This window comes from Mustela lutreola, chromosome 8 (assembly GCF_030435805.1).
Source record: "Mustela lutreola isolate mMusLut2 chromosome 8, mMusLut2.pri, whole genome shotgun sequence".
Lineage (NCBI taxonomy): Eukaryota > Metazoa > Chordata > Mammalia > Carnivora > Mustelidae > Mustela > Mustela lutreola.
This window is the reverse complement of record NC_081297.1, coordinates 116,839,875-116,861,090: the sequence shown is the minus strand read 5'-3', so window position 1 is coordinate 116,861,090 and position 21,216 is coordinate 116,839,875. Positions and strand designations below refer to the sequence as shown.

The 21,216-nt window shown below is 33.9% G+C and overlaps 1 long non-coding RNA gene across 1 annotated transcript in view; it reads right to left on the bottom strand.

The window, feature by feature from the left end:
* Window positions 1-6,197: 6,197 nt before the first annotated feature.
* The window catches only part of LOC131839225 (uncharacterized), an 85,100-nt gene continuing 70,081 nt past the window's right edge, over window positions 6,198-21,216 (bottom strand). Inside the window, exons 3-4 of the long non-coding RNA XR_009356871.1 lie at window positions 7,029-7,161; window positions 6,198-6,770 (exon numbers count right to left, since the gene is read on the bottom strand). This is a non-coding gene — a long non-coding RNA (uncharacterized LOC131839225). The remainder of the gene's footprint in view (window positions 6,771-7,028; window positions 7,162-21,216) is intronic.

The following is a 21,216-nucleotide window of genomic DNA, read 5'->3' as shown; positions in this document are numbered from 1 at the left end:
ATATATGTTGTTTTTATTTAAGATCTTGGGTTTTAAAATAACTTCTTAAATTGTTTTTGACACTATCTTCTATTCAATTTCTTTTAGTCTTTTCCTACACATCCTCTTATTTGGAATTTGGTTGTCATGGATTACTTAAATATCTGCTAAACTAACTTCTCTAATTTTGGGGACAGTGGATGAATGGGTTGTGATCTTTGTTTTTCCTATTTAATTTGTATTTTCTTCAATCTCCTGAATATTATCTTTTTCCTCAAAGGCCAGTTTTTGCTTTATTTAGAAATTATTTAATTATGGGGCACCTGGGTAGTTCAGCTGGTTAAGTGACCAACTATTGATTGCATCTCAGGTCATGATCTCAGGGTCTAGAGATGGAGCCTCTTGTTGGGCTCTGTGCTCCACACAGAGTCTGCTTGGGATTCTCTCTCTCCCTTTCTCTCTGCCCCTCCCCTACTCATACTTGCATGCACTCTGTCTCACAAATCAATAAATAAATAAAAAAAATCTTTTTAAAACATAAATAAAATATTGTATTAATTATATTATTATATCAATATTATATTAATTATATCATATATTTATAATCAAGAAAAAAGATTATGTTAATATTCAAGCAATTATATTAATAATCAAGCAAAAGAGAATAACTACTATACATTCTTTATTCATAAGTAACACTTGGTAAATGATACTCTTCATTCTAGGATGAGGTAGTGAACAGTCTTCTATTTTACTGAGCATTCCCAAATGCCAAAGTGCAAATGATTTATTCTGGGTTACCATTCCAGCTATTCTTGTCCTTCCCAGTCACATAATTATATTTGTTGATATGTAACAAACTAGGAGGTAGATGCTTGCCTTCTAATTATCTTGTGTTCAGAAATGAGGAAGGCAAGTATTTTACTGTATATATCAGTGCACCCTCCATATCAATCCAGAGATCCCCTGGGGTTTAAAACAGGCAAATCAACTCTCTCTTCTTCCTCAGCCTTAACTAAGCATGCCATTCACCATGGCTTCCATTGCCCTGCTTTATAAGTCAACATACTTCTGTTCTTGTAGGTATTTGTTACAACCATTTTCCTAGCAATGCCCCCCCCATGATGTTCTTTTTGTTGATGTGGATATGACCCTTAAAAGAATTTTAATGAGGTTCCAGAAGGGCAAGTAGATAAACTGAGTTTGTAATCTTGAACCAGAATCCCTAATTACCAATTTAATGCTTGTTATTTTCATTTGTCTGTATCCTTGGCAAGAGGATCCTACTTATCTTTTCTCACTACTTGGCATAGTGTTTGGCCCAGAGCTGGCATAAAATGATATTCATTTGAGGAATTAATATTTAACTGCAAAATGCTCCTTTACATTCTTACTGTTCTTAAGACCATGAAAGAAAGACAGTCTCTATCTTAGGTGTATATTTGAATTCCTGTTCTTCTATAATTCCCTAATGGGGCATTCAAGAAAATGTCACCAAACTTCCTCTATTTAATCCCAATTTTGTTAAAACACATTTCACATTATGGACTTTGGAAGGAGAGTAAATTATGAATACCAAAATGAAAGTATTTTTAATGTGACTGAATTATTAAATGTTCCTAAATGAATTATGTAAGTGATCAAGAAATCTATAGATTTAGAATTCCAAACAATTTGACTTTGCGTTTTCTTTTTTTTAAAATTTTATTTATTTATTTGACAGAGAGAGAGAGCGAGCGAGCAAGCACACATGTGCATAAGCAGAGGGACTGGCAGTGGGAGAGGGAGAAGCAGGATCCTTGCTGAGCATGAAGCCCTACCCAGGAGCTTGATCCCAGGACAGTGGGATCAGGATCTGATCCAAAGGCAGATGCTTAACTGACTGAGCAACCCAGGTGCCACTTGAAAGAGGGTGAGAAGGAATCAGGTATTGTGGGCAAAAATGAACAGATCAAAATTAAAGGCAAAATTAAGGCAAAATCATCATTAGTACAACTTAATGTTTGGGCTAAAAGATATATTAGTGTATTTTCCTTAGTTTATACTAAACTTTAAAGCATATACATCTATATGGAGTATAGGAGATATATATATATATATATATATATAATTCCTAAACTCCAAACATATATATATATATATAGAGAGAGAGAGAGAGAGAGAGAGAGAAACATATTTTTGAAAACAGAATTATAGTGACTATCATTTCTGGTGATAAAATAGTTCAGGAGGACGCTTGATTTTGTATTTATATTATAAAAAGAATTAAAGACATATCAAAGACAACCAAGACTCCGCTATTCACAAAAGGTAATTCTTGAAAATTTAAAATGGTCATAGAAACAAGCACTCATAAACTTGTCTAAGATTAAGCTGAACTTTGAAACTGCAAAGTTGCAGTTCCAAAAGATCCTGAGTTACCCTTAGAAATTATGAAGAGTAAAACTGATAAGCAAATTCAAAGTAAAAGGAGTCTTAAGAACAATAGCATAGCAATAGCTTTACACTACAGAGGTGACTATTTTGCTTTTGTCCCGAAATAATATTCTTAAGTAGTATTGGCTATTTCGTTACAGCTATTTAGTATTTGGTGATACTTCTCCTAAAATTTGCTGCATACTGTATTGTTCTCTCCTACTATAAGGATTAACATTTCCTCTATTAAACTTCTTCAATTCTGGTAGAGAGCCAAGACTATATTCATCTGTGTTCCTTGGGAGGGATCAACTATCTCAGCCCCTTTCAGCAGAATCAGGAGTTTGTGGGCCAACTGAGCCATAGCATTTAATATGAGATGTTCAATGGTGAACATCCAGTGAATATCCAGGAGTATTTTAAAATAAACTTTTCCATTATTTTTCTTTCAATTATATTTAGTTACTTTAATCTTGCTGGATAACAGAAGGAACATAGTTTATGAAAGCACACTGTCCTGGATTTCAACCCTGGCTCCATCATTTCTGTTATCCTAGAAAATTTACTTAACACCTTTGATATTCAATTTCCAATTTGTGAATGGCTTATATAATGACTGAATGATAGTAGAGTATTTAACACAATGATTGGCATAATAGGCTCATAAAACTTGCTATTTCTCTCCAGAATACCTAAGGCAGCATTTAACAATAACAAAAGCCTTGTTTGAATAGTCATTATCTCTGCTCAGGTGGGGAAGCATTTCCTGTCAAAGAGACATTTTGTAATGCAAACAACCAAACAACTCATAATATATTTACCAACCCATAATATATCTTTCACTTCCTTTACCATAACTCCATGAAGTCCTTTCTACACGAGGCTGAGCTCTCACTAGTTTAAAACTGTGAGAAAATATTCTTGAATGCAAGGAAATCAGGAAATGTCTTAGTTTTGGAGTTAGCTCCTGAAAAAGCTAGTCGTTAAGACTTTCCAAAGTACTTGCTTTAAACTAAATACATAACCAGGAATATCTGAGAAAGAAACTTTGCTCCATTGTAGAGAGACTTTGGTTTCTCTAATTGGAGAAACTAAGCAAGTTGCTTAACATTTGTAATGTGTGACTATAAGGGATATAATTGATGTGGGAAACAGAGGCAGAAAAAAATTATTAAATTTCCTGACCCACTGACAAGCCCTTGAAAAAGGCAGAGTGACATTCCTCCAGGGCAATCCTAGCCTGACTGACCCCTACCCCCAACAGGGATCCTGTAAGTCTACTTTAACAATTCCTCTGGAAACTTCCTTTATCTCTAAACCCTCCAAGATAGTGTTGATAATCATTCCCAAGCATATGGCCCTCTGATATAGATCTAAAGGGTCTCAGACAAAGTTTTTATTACCAGTAATGAATAGCCTTTTCCCAACAATAGCTAGCCTCTCAAGAACCTGGAAACCTTGCTTCCAAAATTCCTTAGAGATTTATGCCATTCCTAACCTCTTCCATCTTGCAAGCATATAATGGACCACTCCTCACAGCCCCAGGACAGCAGCTTTTTCGGCCCATGGGTCCTGTCCCCGTGCTTTAATAAATGACCATTTTGCACCAAAGACATCTCAAGAATTCTTTCTTGGTCTTCGTCTCCAGACCTCACCCCACCGAACCTCAGTTATATCCCAAGACTTCATCATATATATATATAAATCTGCCTAAACATACTTATGAAACAAATATGTATATTATATATAGTATGTATGTAGTCTCTCTACATACACTTATATATACATTTACAAAGGAAGAGGGAAGGAGGAAGAGAGGTGTCAATGCCTATCATTACCATTATGTTGCACTCAATAACTAATAAAGGATAAAAAAAAATCAAAGCAGATAAAGTCATACGAGCAGGCAAACCACAAAGTGTCAGAACAAACAGCAGGTTTGATGTTTTTGGAAGATTTGCCCATTGAGAATGAAGATACTATTGTGATGAAAATTCTATTATTGAATCCAAACAGATACTAGAAAATAGGAAAATAAAGTGAGAAAATAAAGCTGAATTTTAATGTAATGGTGTTTTTTTTTTATTTATAAAAGCTATGTATTTGATTTTTGGAGCAGTTTTAGGTTTACAGAAAAATTGAGAGAAGGTACCAAGACTTACCATATATAGCTCCTGCCCAATCCATGCAAAGCCTCCATTACCAACATCCCCTACCAGAGTGGTACATTGGCTACAATGAATAAAAAGTTATGTATTTTTATTGCTTAAAATTTAAAAATCATAAACCTTTGAACATTAGAGAAAAAGAGTACAAAGGAGAAGACAAAAATCACCTATAATGTCATGTTCCTAAAAAAGATGAAAATGTCAGTGTTTTCAATATGTGTGTGTACATATATGTGTGTATTATATATATATATTTCTTCATCTGAAACTATTTATAAATATATATATTCTTTTATAAAATTGAGAAAATTACAGATAACTTTTTAAAAAAAATGTTATTAACATATAATGTATTATTATTAGCCCCAGGGGTACAGGTCTGTGAATTGTCAGGCCTACACTTCACAGCACTCACCATAGCATATACCTTCCCCAAAGTCCATAACCCAACCACGCTCTCCCTATTACAGATAGCTTTTAATCTTTTTTTGCCACTTGAGATCTGTATTATGAACATTATCTTAGTTAAATTCTCTTCTAGAACACCATTTTTAATGATTTAGTAGTATTTAATTGTATGTCTGCAAAATAACTTATCTAACTTATATCTTTGCTTTTATTTCTATTTGAGAGTAATTGTCAATGAGATTATTTTTCTCAAATACTTGCTATCTTATAATATGGATTACTGATAACAATTTATTGTCATGTGACTTTGCATTGACTCTCAGTAAAGAAATTTGAATATAAGCACCTTGCCCCTTCCTTCCATTAACTTGGACTATAGTTTGGGGACTTATTTTGAAAAATGGAATATAGGCAAAAGTGTGATAATGCTTCCGTTTCCAGAAAACACTTTAAGTGGTATCTAATTTTAAGCTCACTTCTCTGTCACTGATAGTGGAGTTTCGTCAGACTAATATCAGATGAGATGACACATCAAATACAAAAGTAGCTCCTAGAAGCACAGCTGGCCTGTAGCCTCATGTGCATTATATAAATGCTTGTTTTTACAAATGAGATTTTGAGGGGTTTTTGTTTTGTTTTGTTTTTTAACTAGGTAAAAGTTGATGAATGAAATTATTATATAAAATGTTGTAGTGACACTCTTGTAGACTTACCTTTCTGTGCATTTCTTGTTTCATTGTTAAGTTTACATTCCAATAATCTAAACTGAAGCTTTAAAAGACACTTATATTTTTAAGGTCTTTAATTTGACTTGCTAAAATATATTCAGATATACATTAATTATCCTACTTCATCAAAATGTTTGAGAATATTCATTCTGCTGCATCTCAAAAAGGGGAAAGGGGTATTAAAATAAGTGCATATAACACGATCTATTTACTGATGATGGCATCTTTACAAAAATTAAAGTATGCACCTGCAATATTTTACAATTTTCATTTTTTCCTTAATTAAGCACTTATGTTTCAGAATATTCCTTGGGAAAAGATTTTATTTGACACAGATGGTTAGATTTTATTGTCCCATTGCTGATTCATTCCCAGTTTGAAGGACCCAAAAACTTTAGGAAATATGAAAATGACTTTCTTATCCTTGCATGAAGTAACTGAAACATGACTCGTATTCTTAGCATGAAGGCATGTAATTGAACACTTTGTACATCAAGAACACCATTAAAGGGTTAACTAAGAGCATTGGGAGTGTTATGCCACTAGTAAATGTCATTAATTCTTCACTTGTGCCAGTTTCAAAGTTAGGCCATTCTCTGTTTGATATACCTTAAGTACCATGTACAGTGTAAATACAGTAAGAAATTGTGCAGCCACAGAACCATAACACAGCTGCTAAACCAGGGGTAAGTGGTCTTATTCTCGGTTTCAATCCAAATGATTCAGGCACAGCATGGTAAACAACAAAAAAGACATTGATTAAGTAAACATTATTTGTCAGCTGCTATGCCACGTGTTTTACAAATATTGACATAGCTCTTGTTCTCTCCCTCTAAAGATTCTCCTTCCCTGTATAAGAGAGATTAAAATGCATCACTCTACTAATAACATTTCTTACAGCTAGATGTGACCATTTAGTCATTAGCATCTGAGTTTATGCAATGTCCACAATTTCCATATCATGTTTTTGTATCAAAAAATCACATGCCTTACACCTCTTTCATTCTTCCCATGTGGTGAAATGAAGTCATGGTGTTGTGAGCAACAATAACCATGTAGGTGACAATAGAGTCTATCAAAGAAAAAGAAGAGAAGGAAGTTAAATAGTTGAATCTTGAATACCTGTAGAACAAAGTAGAGACCCACTGTCAACCACTTGCCCATCTATGAATACTTACTATGAGAAAACAAACAAACAAAAAAAACTAACCTGGTTTAAAATACCTTATTTTGGAATTTTTTTCTTAATAGTATGGTTTAATATTACTAATTATTCTAAAAACTATTCTCTTGCCATTTTTTAAAAATATCTAAAATACATAGTACTGACTTAGAACTTGGGAGGACAGGAGGTATTGCAGACCGAGGAGCTGGTGAGTCTCATTATATTATGGTAAACATCTGGTTAAACTGCTGTTGTTCATTAATCTTGAAGGCAGACCACATGCCCATTGAGACGATAGCTATAAAAGAAATGAATGAATATTCAATAACTTGAAGTCTTTCATAGGTTGGGAAGAGCTATTCAAATGTAATTAGCAGGAGATATTATTCTTGTTCAGATATTTTCTCTGAGACCTCTTATTAAGAATTTCAGCCAGATTTTGTGAGTCAGACCCATAGCAAAGATTAGTCTAAGGGAGGTGTTTCAGATGGCTTATTGCTTCACATGTCATCATTAAATCCATGATAGATAGATGATCTAAGCACTGAATTCAGTAAACAAAAGAAGAGAACTAGTAGGCTTCAGTACGATGTGGAGAATAAACTTTGGGTTTGATTACTCATCAGTGGAAGTTTTTCTAAATAATCACATTTGAAACCTGCTACATAATTTTACTGCCAAAGAAACAAGACTGGATTACAAAACTGTCTGTGCTTCTCTCCTATAAAGGCCCCCAGACTCCCAAACCAGCCCTAGCAGGAAGTAAACTCCAAAAGCTCACCATCTCCTGGAAAAGACACACATTCCAATACTAACTTTAATTTGGCTACACAGAAAATGATGCATCGGTCAGTGCAGATTGAGTTTTGTTGCAAAATCAAAATCTCTATAGCATACAACACCACCACTACCATCACTACCAACAAAAAGTTTTATTTCTTGGACCTAAAATGTCTGATGTGAAATTAGGTTATCTCCAGGGCAAATGGCCTCCATGTCAACAGATGTTTCCACCATCATAAAGATGCTTCCACATATTTCACTGGCCCAAGAAAGTTATGTGTCCACCTCAAAAAGTCATGGACAAACAATTTTCCTTCTGCCTATAAACAGAAGTATGCTCACTAATACTGCATATTGATAATATCTACCCTAAATAAATAAGAAAGTATCTCTCCAAGAGCAAAACCAAGAGACAGAGAAAAAGGTACAAAGATTTCCAGAGCTAAGAATCCTGTACAGCCAGATGGGCTAACAGCAGAATTTGTTCTATGGATAAACAGGATTCTCCTTGATTCTTCCCTAAAAGAAATTGCTAATTGAATGTGTTTCCATTTTTCCTAGGTCAGTTTCAGAATTATATGCAAAGTGATGGAAGAGATATCACATTGTTCAGAGATCCTGGGTTTTGAAATGGATGAAGCAACTATGTAGGCTTTTATATTTTCTTCATTAGAGAAGGAATAAATGTACCTCTGTAACAGGGAAAATTATATGAATAAATATTTAGTGGAACAAACTTGAAGACATTTACAGAAAAAGCTAAATGCAACCTTCTTCTTATGGGCCCGAATCTCTAAGATTTTAGCTAAGTACATGACCACCTATGCTATTACAGGTCCTCTGAGATGCATAAGATGGGGCAGAATAGAGGTGAAGCAGATATGACCCCCATATAATTGGAAATGGTTTAAAATCTGGCAAGGAGCACCTTTAGAGTATAATATAGTGTGCCATTTGTGAAAGGAAGAATGGAAGGTAAAATGACTTGGGTAATAAGAGTCAGAGCTGAGTGCACCATTGAGAAAGTCTATGCCAAGCCAATAAGAAGCACCCCGACTCCCCAAGTGATCACCCATTAGAGAAGTTCCAAATTAAGCAGAAAGGACTAGCCACAGTAGCCCAACAAGTATAATCACTGGCTTGGTATGGGCCAAGGAAAGCATGACCCTGACTAGATTGCTATAGTGAATCCAAGTACATCAACTTAGGTGTTGTGAACTAATTATATTCCTCATAGCATTGTCTATTAAAGGGAGATCTGAGTCATGTTTTTCCATAACTGACACATTACTTAATTACAAACTGTCATTAACAGCTTCTCTTGAAGCTTGGCTGGGCCATGACTGATTTGGTCAATGGAATAAAAGAAGTGATTTATGCAACTTAAGTATAGCATTTTATAAGGCAATTTCTTGCTTCTCGTTTCCTCATTTCCCTCAATACAAAGGTTAAAATCTGGATGATAACATGTGAAATAAGGTAAGACCTTAGATGATGATAAATCAAAAAGATAAAAGAAAACTGGATCTTTTTAAGATCTTCAGGTGGGCTATTGCCATGCTAGTTTAGCTGCGCATTCCTAAATCAAATGCCCATCTCTAGACATTACTTGAGAGACAGTTAAGTTTCTATCTTACCTGGGGCAGAGATCTTGGAGTCTCTTCGTAATAGCAATTAAAGCTATCTAATACAAAAAAAAAAAAAAAAAAAAAAAAACCAAAACCAAAAAACAAAAAAACCAATAACAATGCTCTAATGCCTCATGCAAATACTATCCCAATATAAAAGCAGAGGTAGCCAAATTGAGACATTAATTCTCAAGTTTCCATCACTAGTAATCAACAGAACTTGTACTCAAATTCAAACTGTAGAACAAGCCCTAACCAGAAATATGATAAATGCTTAAAATCCCTTCCTAGATTCAGACAACTGGAGTTCAAATTCTGACTCTACTACTACAAGTTGTATGATCTTAGATAAGTCATTTAACCTTTCTAAACCTCAAGTTCCTATCTCTACTTTGGCATGGTCATTATTATTGCATATATTTCATGAGACTATGAAAATTAATTAACTAACAGGACAATATTCCTGATAAATATAATGTAATATTAATCATAATTGTTCAATGTTATTAGCATTTTCTTCTGCAACTCCTGCCATTACTCTTTTGTTCCCTAACTGTTCTAACCCCACATTAGTTATAGATTCACCAATATGATTGCTAATATTTTTAGATAACCCCAGTTATAATTCCAAATGGGATAGTATTTTTCTATCTATATTTATTTATTTATATGAAACATGAGTGTATTTTATTAATTTAAAATGAACCAAAGTGACAGGAAAGTTGAAGGGGTATGGAGACATGTCAGAAAAGAAAGTTTAAAGTATTTGGGGTACAATTAAAAATGTGACTAACAATGAACTAGCTATCAATAACCATATAGGTCTGTTAACAAAATATAACAACTGACTCAGAAAAGCCATCAGGAAACACAAAGGATGTCAAAGCTATTTGCTTGTGTGTGAGAAAAATATTATCCATGGGGGGAAAAAATAGATATGTTAGGAAAAGTAAGGGTTTTTGTTTGAGCAATTGTTCAAGCATATTTTTAAGAATATAGAAATGGGAAGGAATCATAAATAGCTTCCATAGGAGACCAATTAATCACTCATATCTGTTAAAATCAGATGTGTTTTAAATGTATTTTAATCAGATGTGTTTTAATTATATTTCTTTATGTAAAAGACTGAATTCTGAGGATACTGATACAGGTAAAGGAGGCAATTAAATGCTTATATAGCTTATGAAAATGAGTTTCTGAAAGAATGTCTTTAAAAACCCATAGTTTTAATGGGAACATTGGGTTAAATGTACATTTAGCATCTTAAGAAAAGGACTGAAATTGATTTGAGGTGTTTTTACTTAGAGGAACCATGTTCTGGTACAGACTCATACACACCATCTACGATTAAATACATAAATGCCTATGCTCTATGAAAGGTTAACTAGACTCTCTCGATCTACATTATTTTCCTTTAAATTATTGCTCTAATTTTTTTTAACCACCTGAACATTTAAATTTGTTCTTTTTTTTTTTTTTTATTTGTCTCCCATTAAAGATAAACCTTAAGATCTATATTGGTTCTGTTTTGAGCAGAATGTGGCTATTATGATCAAAAACTTATATCATTTTCTTGTTTAGTTATATAAGGTGTTGCAAAATAGATTAAACTGACTCAACATCTTTGCTTCTTTTTCTCAAGTAGAAGTAGAAATATCCATTCTACTCCCCCCTACACGTCGAGTAAGAGTAATCCCACCATCTCTACACTGTATCCTATTACTTTCTCTCTATGCTTTGTACTGTATTTCTCATCATTTAATCATACACTAAATTTTTAAAAGAAACCCTCCCCCTTAAATCCACATGCCTGTTGAATATAAAGACAGTCCCTGACTGTATGGTTGGTTCAATTTATGATGGTTCAACTTATAATTTCTAACATTATGATGGTGCAAAAGCAATACTTACTCAGAAAGAACTATACTTCAAATTTTGAATTTTGATCTTTTCCCAGGCTACTGATAAGTGGTACAAGTACTCCTTCACAATGTTGAGAGGTGGCAGCAAGCCACGGCTCCCTGTCAGTCATGTAATCACATCTAATACAACTGCTCTGTACCCATACAGCCATTTTGTTTTTCACTTTCCATACACAATTCAATAATTACATGACATTCAACACTGTATTATAGATTTCATGTTAGATGAGTTTGCCCAACTGTAGGTTAATGTGAGTGTTCTGAGCATGTTTAAAGCAACCTAGCCTAAGTTATGATGTTTGGTAGCTTAGGTGTCTCAAATGCATTTTCAGCTTATGTTGGGTTTATCAGGACATAATTCCAGAGTAAGTCAAGGGAGATCTTTAATTCTTTCGTTCATTCACACCTAGGTGACCAATTGCCTCTTTCATTCCCATGAAGTCTTCCAACTATTCATCAGTTTATTCCTCAAACTCTTGCAACCTGGTATCCACACTCAAGTCTTAAACTGAAACAAGTCTGGTTAAAGGTGTGAAGGATCACTTTGTAGAAAAATTGACTTTTCAGTTGCTATCTTTCTTGGTTTCTCTTTGACTCAACACTATCAACCACCTTCCTTCTTCATGTGCTTTCTTGCCTTGAAATTTGGAATAACATGTTCCCATATTTCACCTACATTATAGTGTAGTGAATGGGGGGAGAGGCAGAGGTAGAAGGAGAGAGAATCTCCAGCAGCTTCTCTCTTAAGCACAAATCCCAATGTGGAGCTCAATCTCATGACCCTGAAATCAAGACATAGGCCAAAATCAGGAGTCAAGACACTTAACTGATTGAGCCATCCAGGCTCTCCAACTTATTGCCTCATTTACCACAGAACCTCTTCCTTTTCTGGTGTTAATGGTAAAAGATATTGTGTACTAGCCAGTGTCTACAGGCAGAAATCTAATTTCAGTTGTAATTATACTCTCCCTTTCATCCATGCATCCATGGAAGTCCTCTCCTATTTCCTTGAATCCCTTGACACTCATTTTACAAGACTGTCACCTCCCACAAGATTAATTTCACAGCCTCTAACTATTCTTTGTTTTTCCTATATATTTCTTTTGTCCATTCTTCTCCATTCTATACATTGTTGTCCCAATGTTCTTTCTACCAATATAATCATATCACTCCCTTTCATAGTTCCTTATTGATGAAAGGATCAATAATACACAAAATAAACTAGAAAATTTTAGGAAGAGCACATTACCACAGGTTAAATAAATAACTGTGTCAAATTAATAGAATTATAAGAAAACTAGGTAAGCAGAGAGAAAGAAAATTCCCCCATATGATCCTAGAACATATCTTGTGTCACAATAGCAATTTCTATCAAAACTGCAGACAAATAGTTTTAATGTAATGCAATGGGAACTGGTTTGGAGATATAAAGAATCCAATGAAAACTTTAATCATGTTCCTGTTTCAAAGCATTGCTATAAAAATAGAATATTAAAAGGTAAAAGCATTTTGCACTCTATATAAATAGTTTTAAATATAAATGTCATTTTAATTCACATTTCTCTACCTCCTTACACTAACTTATTATGGTTATGGTTTCCTTGTTTCTTCTATCTCTACTCTTTGCTGTAATTAAAACCTGATTCTCTCCCAAAATCTTTGGATAATCTTAAAAGTCACTGTTCAGGATTATTTAAGACTTCCTAGAATATAACAACAGCTGTTTCACATTTTCTCCCTGTCAATCCCCTGCTATTGTGTTAGCAACCTGACAACACATTATTTTAACTGTTCAGAATCTAGGACCATCAAGTCATTTAATGCCTATCCAGACATCTTCTTTCTTGCCACATTAGGAACTAATATTGCATATCAAACACCAACAAAAGATCTTTAATTCATGTATAACACCTGCTTCTCTCAAGTCATCATTCATTTTACATTTGTTCAGATCCAATTTCTACTCTAGAATCAGTTGTCATATAGTATGACACCAAATATGTATTATTGAATGAAGTCAAATCAAGAAGTGCATTGAGCCCCTGTAATGTGCTCTGCTTGTGGTGTGGGTTACAACTAAAATAGGGATAACTGAGTTAAGACTATGGAGAGGTTAACATAACAATACAGAGAATATGTATATTTTAAGGAAATTAGCACTAACTTGGATAAACTAAGATATAGATTAGAAAGGAGATAGATGGTAGGAGAAACAGAAATAAGATTATATTCTACAAAATATAAGATCAGAAAGAAATGAGATTTAAAAACATTTTCTCATTGTTCATTTTGTATGCTTTTTAAAAATTCCTTTTTTTTTTTCTCTTACTGGTTAGAAGAATACCTAGCACATATTGGACACTGATTTTTTTTAAATAAATTGTTTCCCCTAGAGATGAAAGACAAGTCTTTAAAGAGGATATGAAATCTGAAAAAAAAATGAATAAAATCCTAAAATTTCAATAATTAGATATAGAAAATGAGAAAATTCTAGGTTCATAAAAAGGTGCCCTCTTACCAGTCCCTCATCTTACCACAGAAGAAAAGCAACACTGGATAAAGAAATCCATTTCTTCCCCTTTGTTATGGAAATATGGATGGTAGGAAAGTCAGAAATATAGTTTGCTACCCAAGCTTTGGAATACAGATTGAAGACTCTCTACCTATTCAGATAGCAAGGGAAAATAGTAATGATTTTTAAAGCAAAGTAAGATCACGGGTTGAATTATACATTCACGGAATAATTATATGAGGAATCTGCAGATATGAGGGGAGAAGTATGTAGAGGGAGAAACCATTAGCGAAACATATCGAAATATAATTTTTTCTATCTCAGAGATTGTTTAGAATAAAAAAGGTCAAGACTAAACTATAAATCGAAATACCCATACTTTCTAAACAAGTTGCCAAACCATCTATGCAGGATATGCTTAAACAATATGAAATGGTTCCACTAGCATTAGTTTTCCGCCCTCCACCAGACAATACAGGAAAGGCAAAAATTCATGAGGCAATTGATGAAACTAGAGAGTGAATCTTCTTCACAAAAGAGCTGTTAGTGTATTACATAATATGTGGATTATTTCCACCAACTTCCAGTCCAAAAAGATGTTAAAGAACACATTTTAATAATGCTTGATCAATAGAGTTGAAGCTATGGTTGTAATACCTCATCAGTCTCACGTTTTTCTTTCATCTTCAGAGTTAAATATTACTGCATATGTTTTTATTATTTATTCCTTATGCACATGCCCATATATGCACATATCTACATAAATAGATCTTATATTCATGCATGTACAAACAGCAATAAAACATTTTTGTGACTTTCCTGTTTGCATTTGATTATAATGATACTTGTGTCATATACATATTTCCTGAAATGTTTAAGCTCTGTTTCTGTACTTTCTATTTTATTGTATTAATCTATTTGCCTATCCTTGGTCCAACATCAAAAGTCTTGAATTTTATAGATTTAATTTGTGTCTTAGACCTTTATAGGTCATATATTTCCTCCTTAGGCTCTATATTATAGTGTCTGGGCTATCCATGGCCTTTAAAATTTCACATGTACTTAAAGAAGGATTTTAAATTTTAATAATAAAAAAAAAACTTTGGAGTATTGATTTCATTGTTTTGAGTTTATAGGCTAATCTATAGAGAATTGACATCTTTGAAATATTGAGCATCCCCATTCATGAATATATTTTTCCATGTAATTGTCTTATTTTAAAGTATTCATTAAAAGATTATATATACCCATACATATCCTGCCTTTTTTGGTTTATTCCTATGCAGTGAAAAATGCTATTACTATGATAAATGAGATATTTTTAAATTATTCTTTCTAATTTGTTGTTGTTAGCATATAAAACATTTTTACACAAGTGTATACCCATCAACTTGCTGGGCTCAGTAATCAAAAAATTTTTTTTAGAATTTCTATTAGAAATAAATATATTATCAATAAATGAAGAAAATTAATAATTCCTAATATGTGTATCACCATTATTATTATTATTATTACTACAACTACTACTTTATCTAGGACTGCCTATGTAATAACTAAAGAAGTAAAAACATTGATATTTTTATTTTTATTGATAATAAAGGAAATATTTCTTATAACTCTCCATTTACTAAAATCTGGGCAGTAAGGTACTGGCTTGCTCAGTTGGTGGAGCATAGGAGTCTTGATCTCAGGGTTGAGTGTGAGCCTCATGTTTAGTGTAGAGATTACTTAAATAAAAATAAAAAAAATTTTTTTTGAAGATTTTCTTTATTTATTTGTCAGAGACAGAGCCAGCACAAGCATGGGAACAGAATAGAATGAGGGAGAAGCAGACTCCCTGCTGAGTAAGGAGCCCCATGCAGGACTAGTTCTCAGGACCCTGGGATCATGACCTGAGCCGTAGGAAGAGGCTTAACCAATTGAGCCACCAGGCATCCCAAAATTTAAAACAAAACAAAACAAAACAAAACAAACTTAAAAATAAATAAATAAATAAAATGTGTTCTGATTTTCTTTTGTTAATCTAATTAGGGAGATTTTGCATCTATTCCTTCTTTGTAAAAATTATGAATTCAATAATAAGTATGCAGTATTTATCAAATGACTTTTTGCACGTGTTTAAAAATCATCAAGTTAGTATTTTTTTTTTTAAAGATTTTTTTCTTTATTTATCTGACAGAGATCACAAGTAGGCAGAGAGGCAGGCAGAGAGAGAGGAGGAAGCAGGCTCCCCGCAGCGCAGAGAGCCCGATGTGGGGCTCGATCCCAGGACCCTGGGATCATGACCTGAGCCGAAGGCAGAGGCTTAACCCACTGAACCACCCAGGTGCCCCATCAAGTTAGTATATTTTAATTTGATAATAAGGTATATTTTATTACCAAAATAAAGATTCTAGTGTTAAATATTCATCCCGATACTGGTTCCCCAAAATATATACACCTTCTTTGTGTGTGAATCTGACTGCTTCATTCTCATTTATACTTCTGAGTTTCTATCATTGAATAGAATTTATTTTTTTCCTCCTCTAAAAACTTGAAAGACTATATCACTTCACCTCAATTACAAAATCTTTTCTCAGACACTTAGAATCCATGCCAGTGCCAAGTTTTCTTAATTGATGTTGCCTTTACAATCATTATACCATGTAACTTTATAACTTACATAGCCTCTTCTTTAAGTTAATAATAAACTGCTTGAAGGAACAAATATTGCCTTAGATTCCTAAAGATCTCTTCCATTTCTAGCCTATTGTGGTATAAGTTGGATAACAAACATTGCATGGGGGGGCCTGCATGTTTCAGTTGGTTAAGTGTCTGCCTTCGTCTCAGGTCATGAGCCCAGGGTCCTGGACCCTGGGATGGAGCCCCACGTTGGGCTCCCTGCTCAGTGGAGCCTGCTTTGCCTCCCTCTGCTGCTTGTGTGTGCTCTCTCTCTGTCAAATAAATGAAAAAAAAAAATCTTAAAACAAAAGAAAACCCCAAAACATTGCATTGATTTGATTAAAAGAGAACAGGAATAGTGATAAAATATGTAAATGAGGAGAGGCACATCCAGAAAAGTTATGTATTTGAGAGAAAGGAACAAAAGCAGGAATGAAATGTTAAAATGTTTTAAAAAAATATCTTAATAACCAAGAAAAAAAAAAAAAAGAGTAGAATAGTTAGTGGATATTGTTGGAAATGATTTTGGGAAAATTTAATTTTCTATTAAATTATCATTGCCGGGACACCTGGGTGGCTCAGTTGGTTAAGCGGCTGCCTTCGGCTCAGGTCATGATCCCAGCGTCCTGGGATCAAGTCCCACATCGGGCTCCTTGCTCAGCAGGGAGCCTGCTTCTCCCTCTGCCTCTGCCTGCCATTCTGTCTGCCTGTGCTCGCTCTCTCTCCCTTCTCTCTGTTTGACAAATAAATAAAAATCTTAAAAAAAAAAAAATATCATTGCCATTTGTCCACTAAAAGAAAAAAAAAAGAGTTCACAACTCAATAGCTCTTTTCGTAACATGAGGCAATGAATAGGGTACTAAATAGATATAAAGAGGTACATTTCAAACAAATTTGTCTTTAACTATTTGTTTGAATCACATGAGTAAAGCACCAAATAGATTATTTCTTTATCGTTTTTTTCGATTGGAGCAAGATTTAGAGTTTACCTATAGCAACATTTCTTAAAGTGTGTTCTTTAGAGCAGCAGTCCCATAAAATAGTCCTCAAAAAAATGTGCATATATGCAGATGATGGATAATTATATATATATGTGTGTGTGTGTGTATGAATGTATATGTACATACATATAAAATTCACACACACACACACACACATATATATATATATGCATGTGTGTATACACACAAAAAGTATACACACACAGACATGCACACACACACTTTTTTTTTTTTCTGGAATCGCTGCCTACCATATCACCCCTTACAGATTTACAATACACCTGAATATGTTATATAAGACCTGAGAATTACTACTATAAAGAAATTTTGACCATTTTTCCAACATTTTGAAAAGGCACTTGTAAAATACTGAACAATGATATTTTCAAGATTATCATGTTATCTTTATTGTTCTTATTTGATAATTCTACTCCAAGCAAACTATTTTGAGGGAGAATAATTATTAAACTGCAGAAAAAATGCCCCACATAAAAATCTCACTGGCTATAATTACCATGACACATATTCCCAGGCCAAAGTTTCTTAATATATAAGATAGACAATTAAATTGAATATAAGAATATCTAGGGATGCCTGGGTGGCTCAGTTGGTTAAGCAGCTGCCTTTGGCTCAGGTCATGATCCCAGCGTTCTGGGATCAAGTCCCACATCGGGCTCCTTGCTCAGTGGGGACCCTGCTTCTCCCTCTGCCTGCCATTCTGTCTGCCTGTGCTCGCTCTCTCCCCCTCTCTCTCTCTGATAAATAAATAAAATTAAAAAAAAAATAAGAATATCTAAAGTTATCATGGCTGAAATAAAAAAAAAAAGTCTTGGGCTCGATTATCACATTAAGAAATAATCAAAGGGGTTTCATTTCTTTTGATGGCTGCATAGTATTCCATTGTGTATATATACCACATCATTGGGGAGGCTATGTGCTTTGGTGAGTGCTGTGAAGTGTGTAAACCTGGTGATTCACAGACCTGTACCCCTGGGGATAAAAATATATGTTTATAAAAAATAAAAAATTATAAAAAAAAAAAAAAGAAAGAATCGAAGGGGAAGCTTGGGTGGCTCAATGTGTTAAGTGTCTGCCTTTGGCTCAGGTCATGATTCCAGGGTCCTGGGACCTAGGCCTGCATCTGGCTCCTTGCTCAGAGGGAAGTCTGCTTCTCCCTCTGCCTGCTGCTCCCCCTGCTTTTGCACTCACTTTCTCTTTCTCTCTGACAAATAAACAAATAAAATCTAAAAAAAAAAAAAAAAAAAAAAAAAGAAAGAATCAAGGTTCATTTGTGTGCATATCTCAAGAAACAGCAAAAGATATATTCAACAAATATATATTGGGTTCACTGATGCTAATACATTAATTATTTGGAAACAAGAAGACATTTTTGTATTTGCACATAATCTTTGATTGATAAGATAGTTCAGAAAACTGTTTCTTTTAAACATGATATAGTTAAACTTTATGCATCAATGTATTTCTTTTACAATAAAATTAAGCAAAAGTAGAAAAAGGCTTAAGTGTTATGATTTTTTTAAAGATCTTTTTATTTATTCCAGAGAGAGAGAGTGAGTGGGAGGCAAAATCTCAGGAAGACTCCCTGCTGAATGCCAAGCCAACACAGGGCTCGATCTCACTACCCTGAGATCATGATCTGAGGTGAAAGCAAGAGTCTGACACTTAACCAACTGAGTCACTCGAGCACCCAAGTGTTATGACTTTTTAAAACTATCTTGATGGGTGACTGGATGGTGCTGTTGGTTAAGCATCCAACCCTTGGTTTCGGCTTAGGTGTTATCTCAGGTCATGATCTCAGGGTCTTCAAACAAACCTGAACAGGGCTCTGCTCAGCGTGGAGTCTGCCTAAGACTCTCTCTCACTCTCCCTCTGCCCCTCCATGCTGCTCTCTCTCCAAAATAAATAAATAAAATGTTTTTTTCAAAAAAGTATCTTGAGCACTGATGTTTTAGATTAACATTCTGAAACATTGTTCTCAAACACGGATGTTTCAGATTTTTTCAGCAAAAAATGAGAGTATAGAATGAAAACATGACTCAGGATTCCTTAAGAGATCTCCTTAGCACTCTCAAAATTATCAGAAAAGTCACCTTGATTCTTATCACTTCATTTTAAAGAAAATATTTCTTTATTTCCTAAAAAACATATAATTAGGTATTTTTATTATGTAGATTAAACTTTAGTTATGATAGGTAAGTTATAGAAATTCATCTTATGCAAATGGATTGAAAGAAGAAAAAGCAATCAGGAAAAAGAACATTATGAAGACAGAATGAGAGAGCTTTTCATTATCTTAAGGAGAAAATAATATCTGTTAAATAAATGACGGAACAACCACAAAAAGAAAGTTTAAAGGTAATAGGTGTGATTTCTTTAGGTTAATTATCCAAGTCATAAGTGATCATGAACAAAAGGAGCTGGAAGGCCTTGGAGACCACACAATGACTTTAACAAAAAAGACTGAACATGTTCAGTTTTAATAGGAGTAACTACTACAATTTATTTTTATCATGTGATTATTGGTATTTTACCTCATTAGACTATAAAGTTTAATAATATTTATGATAGACAATCAGAGGGTGAGGGTAAAATGGGTACAAATAGTTTTCTGTGTTAGTCAGCATGGGGAATAACGAGTCTGAGTCTAGGAAGGTAAAGAGAAGCAAGGCACTCTCATTGCCATGCCAGGAAGAGCAAATAGTGACCTTCTGAATTTTCATATCTCTGGGATGCCCTGTGAAGTTTCTGTCTTCTTGTATCTACCATGTACAATATTTGAAGTTTCTGTCTCCTTGAGCTATCATATGCAATATCTGAATTATCTAATGGATTTTAGCTTGTTATTACTCAATGAGTTGTATTCTACAATGGTGATTTATTTACATTTATTCTTAGTTGTGAGGATTACCGTATGAGTTGTAAACTAAAATTGAAAGGTATACAAGGAAAATAAATGGTTCTGAAAAATATTTGAAAAACAACTGTTGGAAAGCCGAATTTGCTAATGTGAAGAAGAAATAACTCAAAATGGGAGAAGTGGTAGGATACCATGGTTGCTTTGAAATAGTTAAAAAGCAGACTAATAGGAGGGGGACCGGATACAATGGTCACTACAGATATGACTGGCCCTAAGTAAAAGGGTTAATGATTTCCATGTAAAAGAAGGATATATATTCTCATTGTCTGCCTGAGCAAGCAGTGAACTTCTATCATTGGTGGTCTTACAGCACAGTCTGACAAAAACAGACATTTGCCGAGGAATTAAAGATTGGAAAGTTATTATTTTTTTAGGGTCTCATCTAACCTGATATACTATAAATCTTAATTTGTGGTTGACCTCTGCAAATTAGGTACAGACATCTAAGAGAAAGTCATATTCTCACTGTATAAATGTTCTGCTCATTCACTGGTGTCAAATTATGGAATCAGCTTGTTTCTTTCTTTGAATTACTTGCAAATAAAATTTCTTTAAGGTAGTCATTAATCTTTTCAGCTTTGTTGTAAATCTGTCATGACAGAAGGGCTCTTTTATTTTGGTAGAATTTGTATTTCATCTAGAACTTTGAAAAATGAATTCTCTATCACATGGTGAAAACTGTAGTTTAATAATTCATCAAATGTGAGTCAACCAATGGATCTTTTGAACCCTCCTTTTTGTCTTCACTGGAATTCTTTTGGCCTTTGTTCTGCATCATAAAAAGGGTCTTAACATGTGGAAGAAATCATCAGAAACTTGAACAAGATTTTATTCTTAGACATGTAAACTTGAACAAATTCTTGACAATGACAGGGCTATCAAAGGAATATGGCACGCATCTGGGCAGG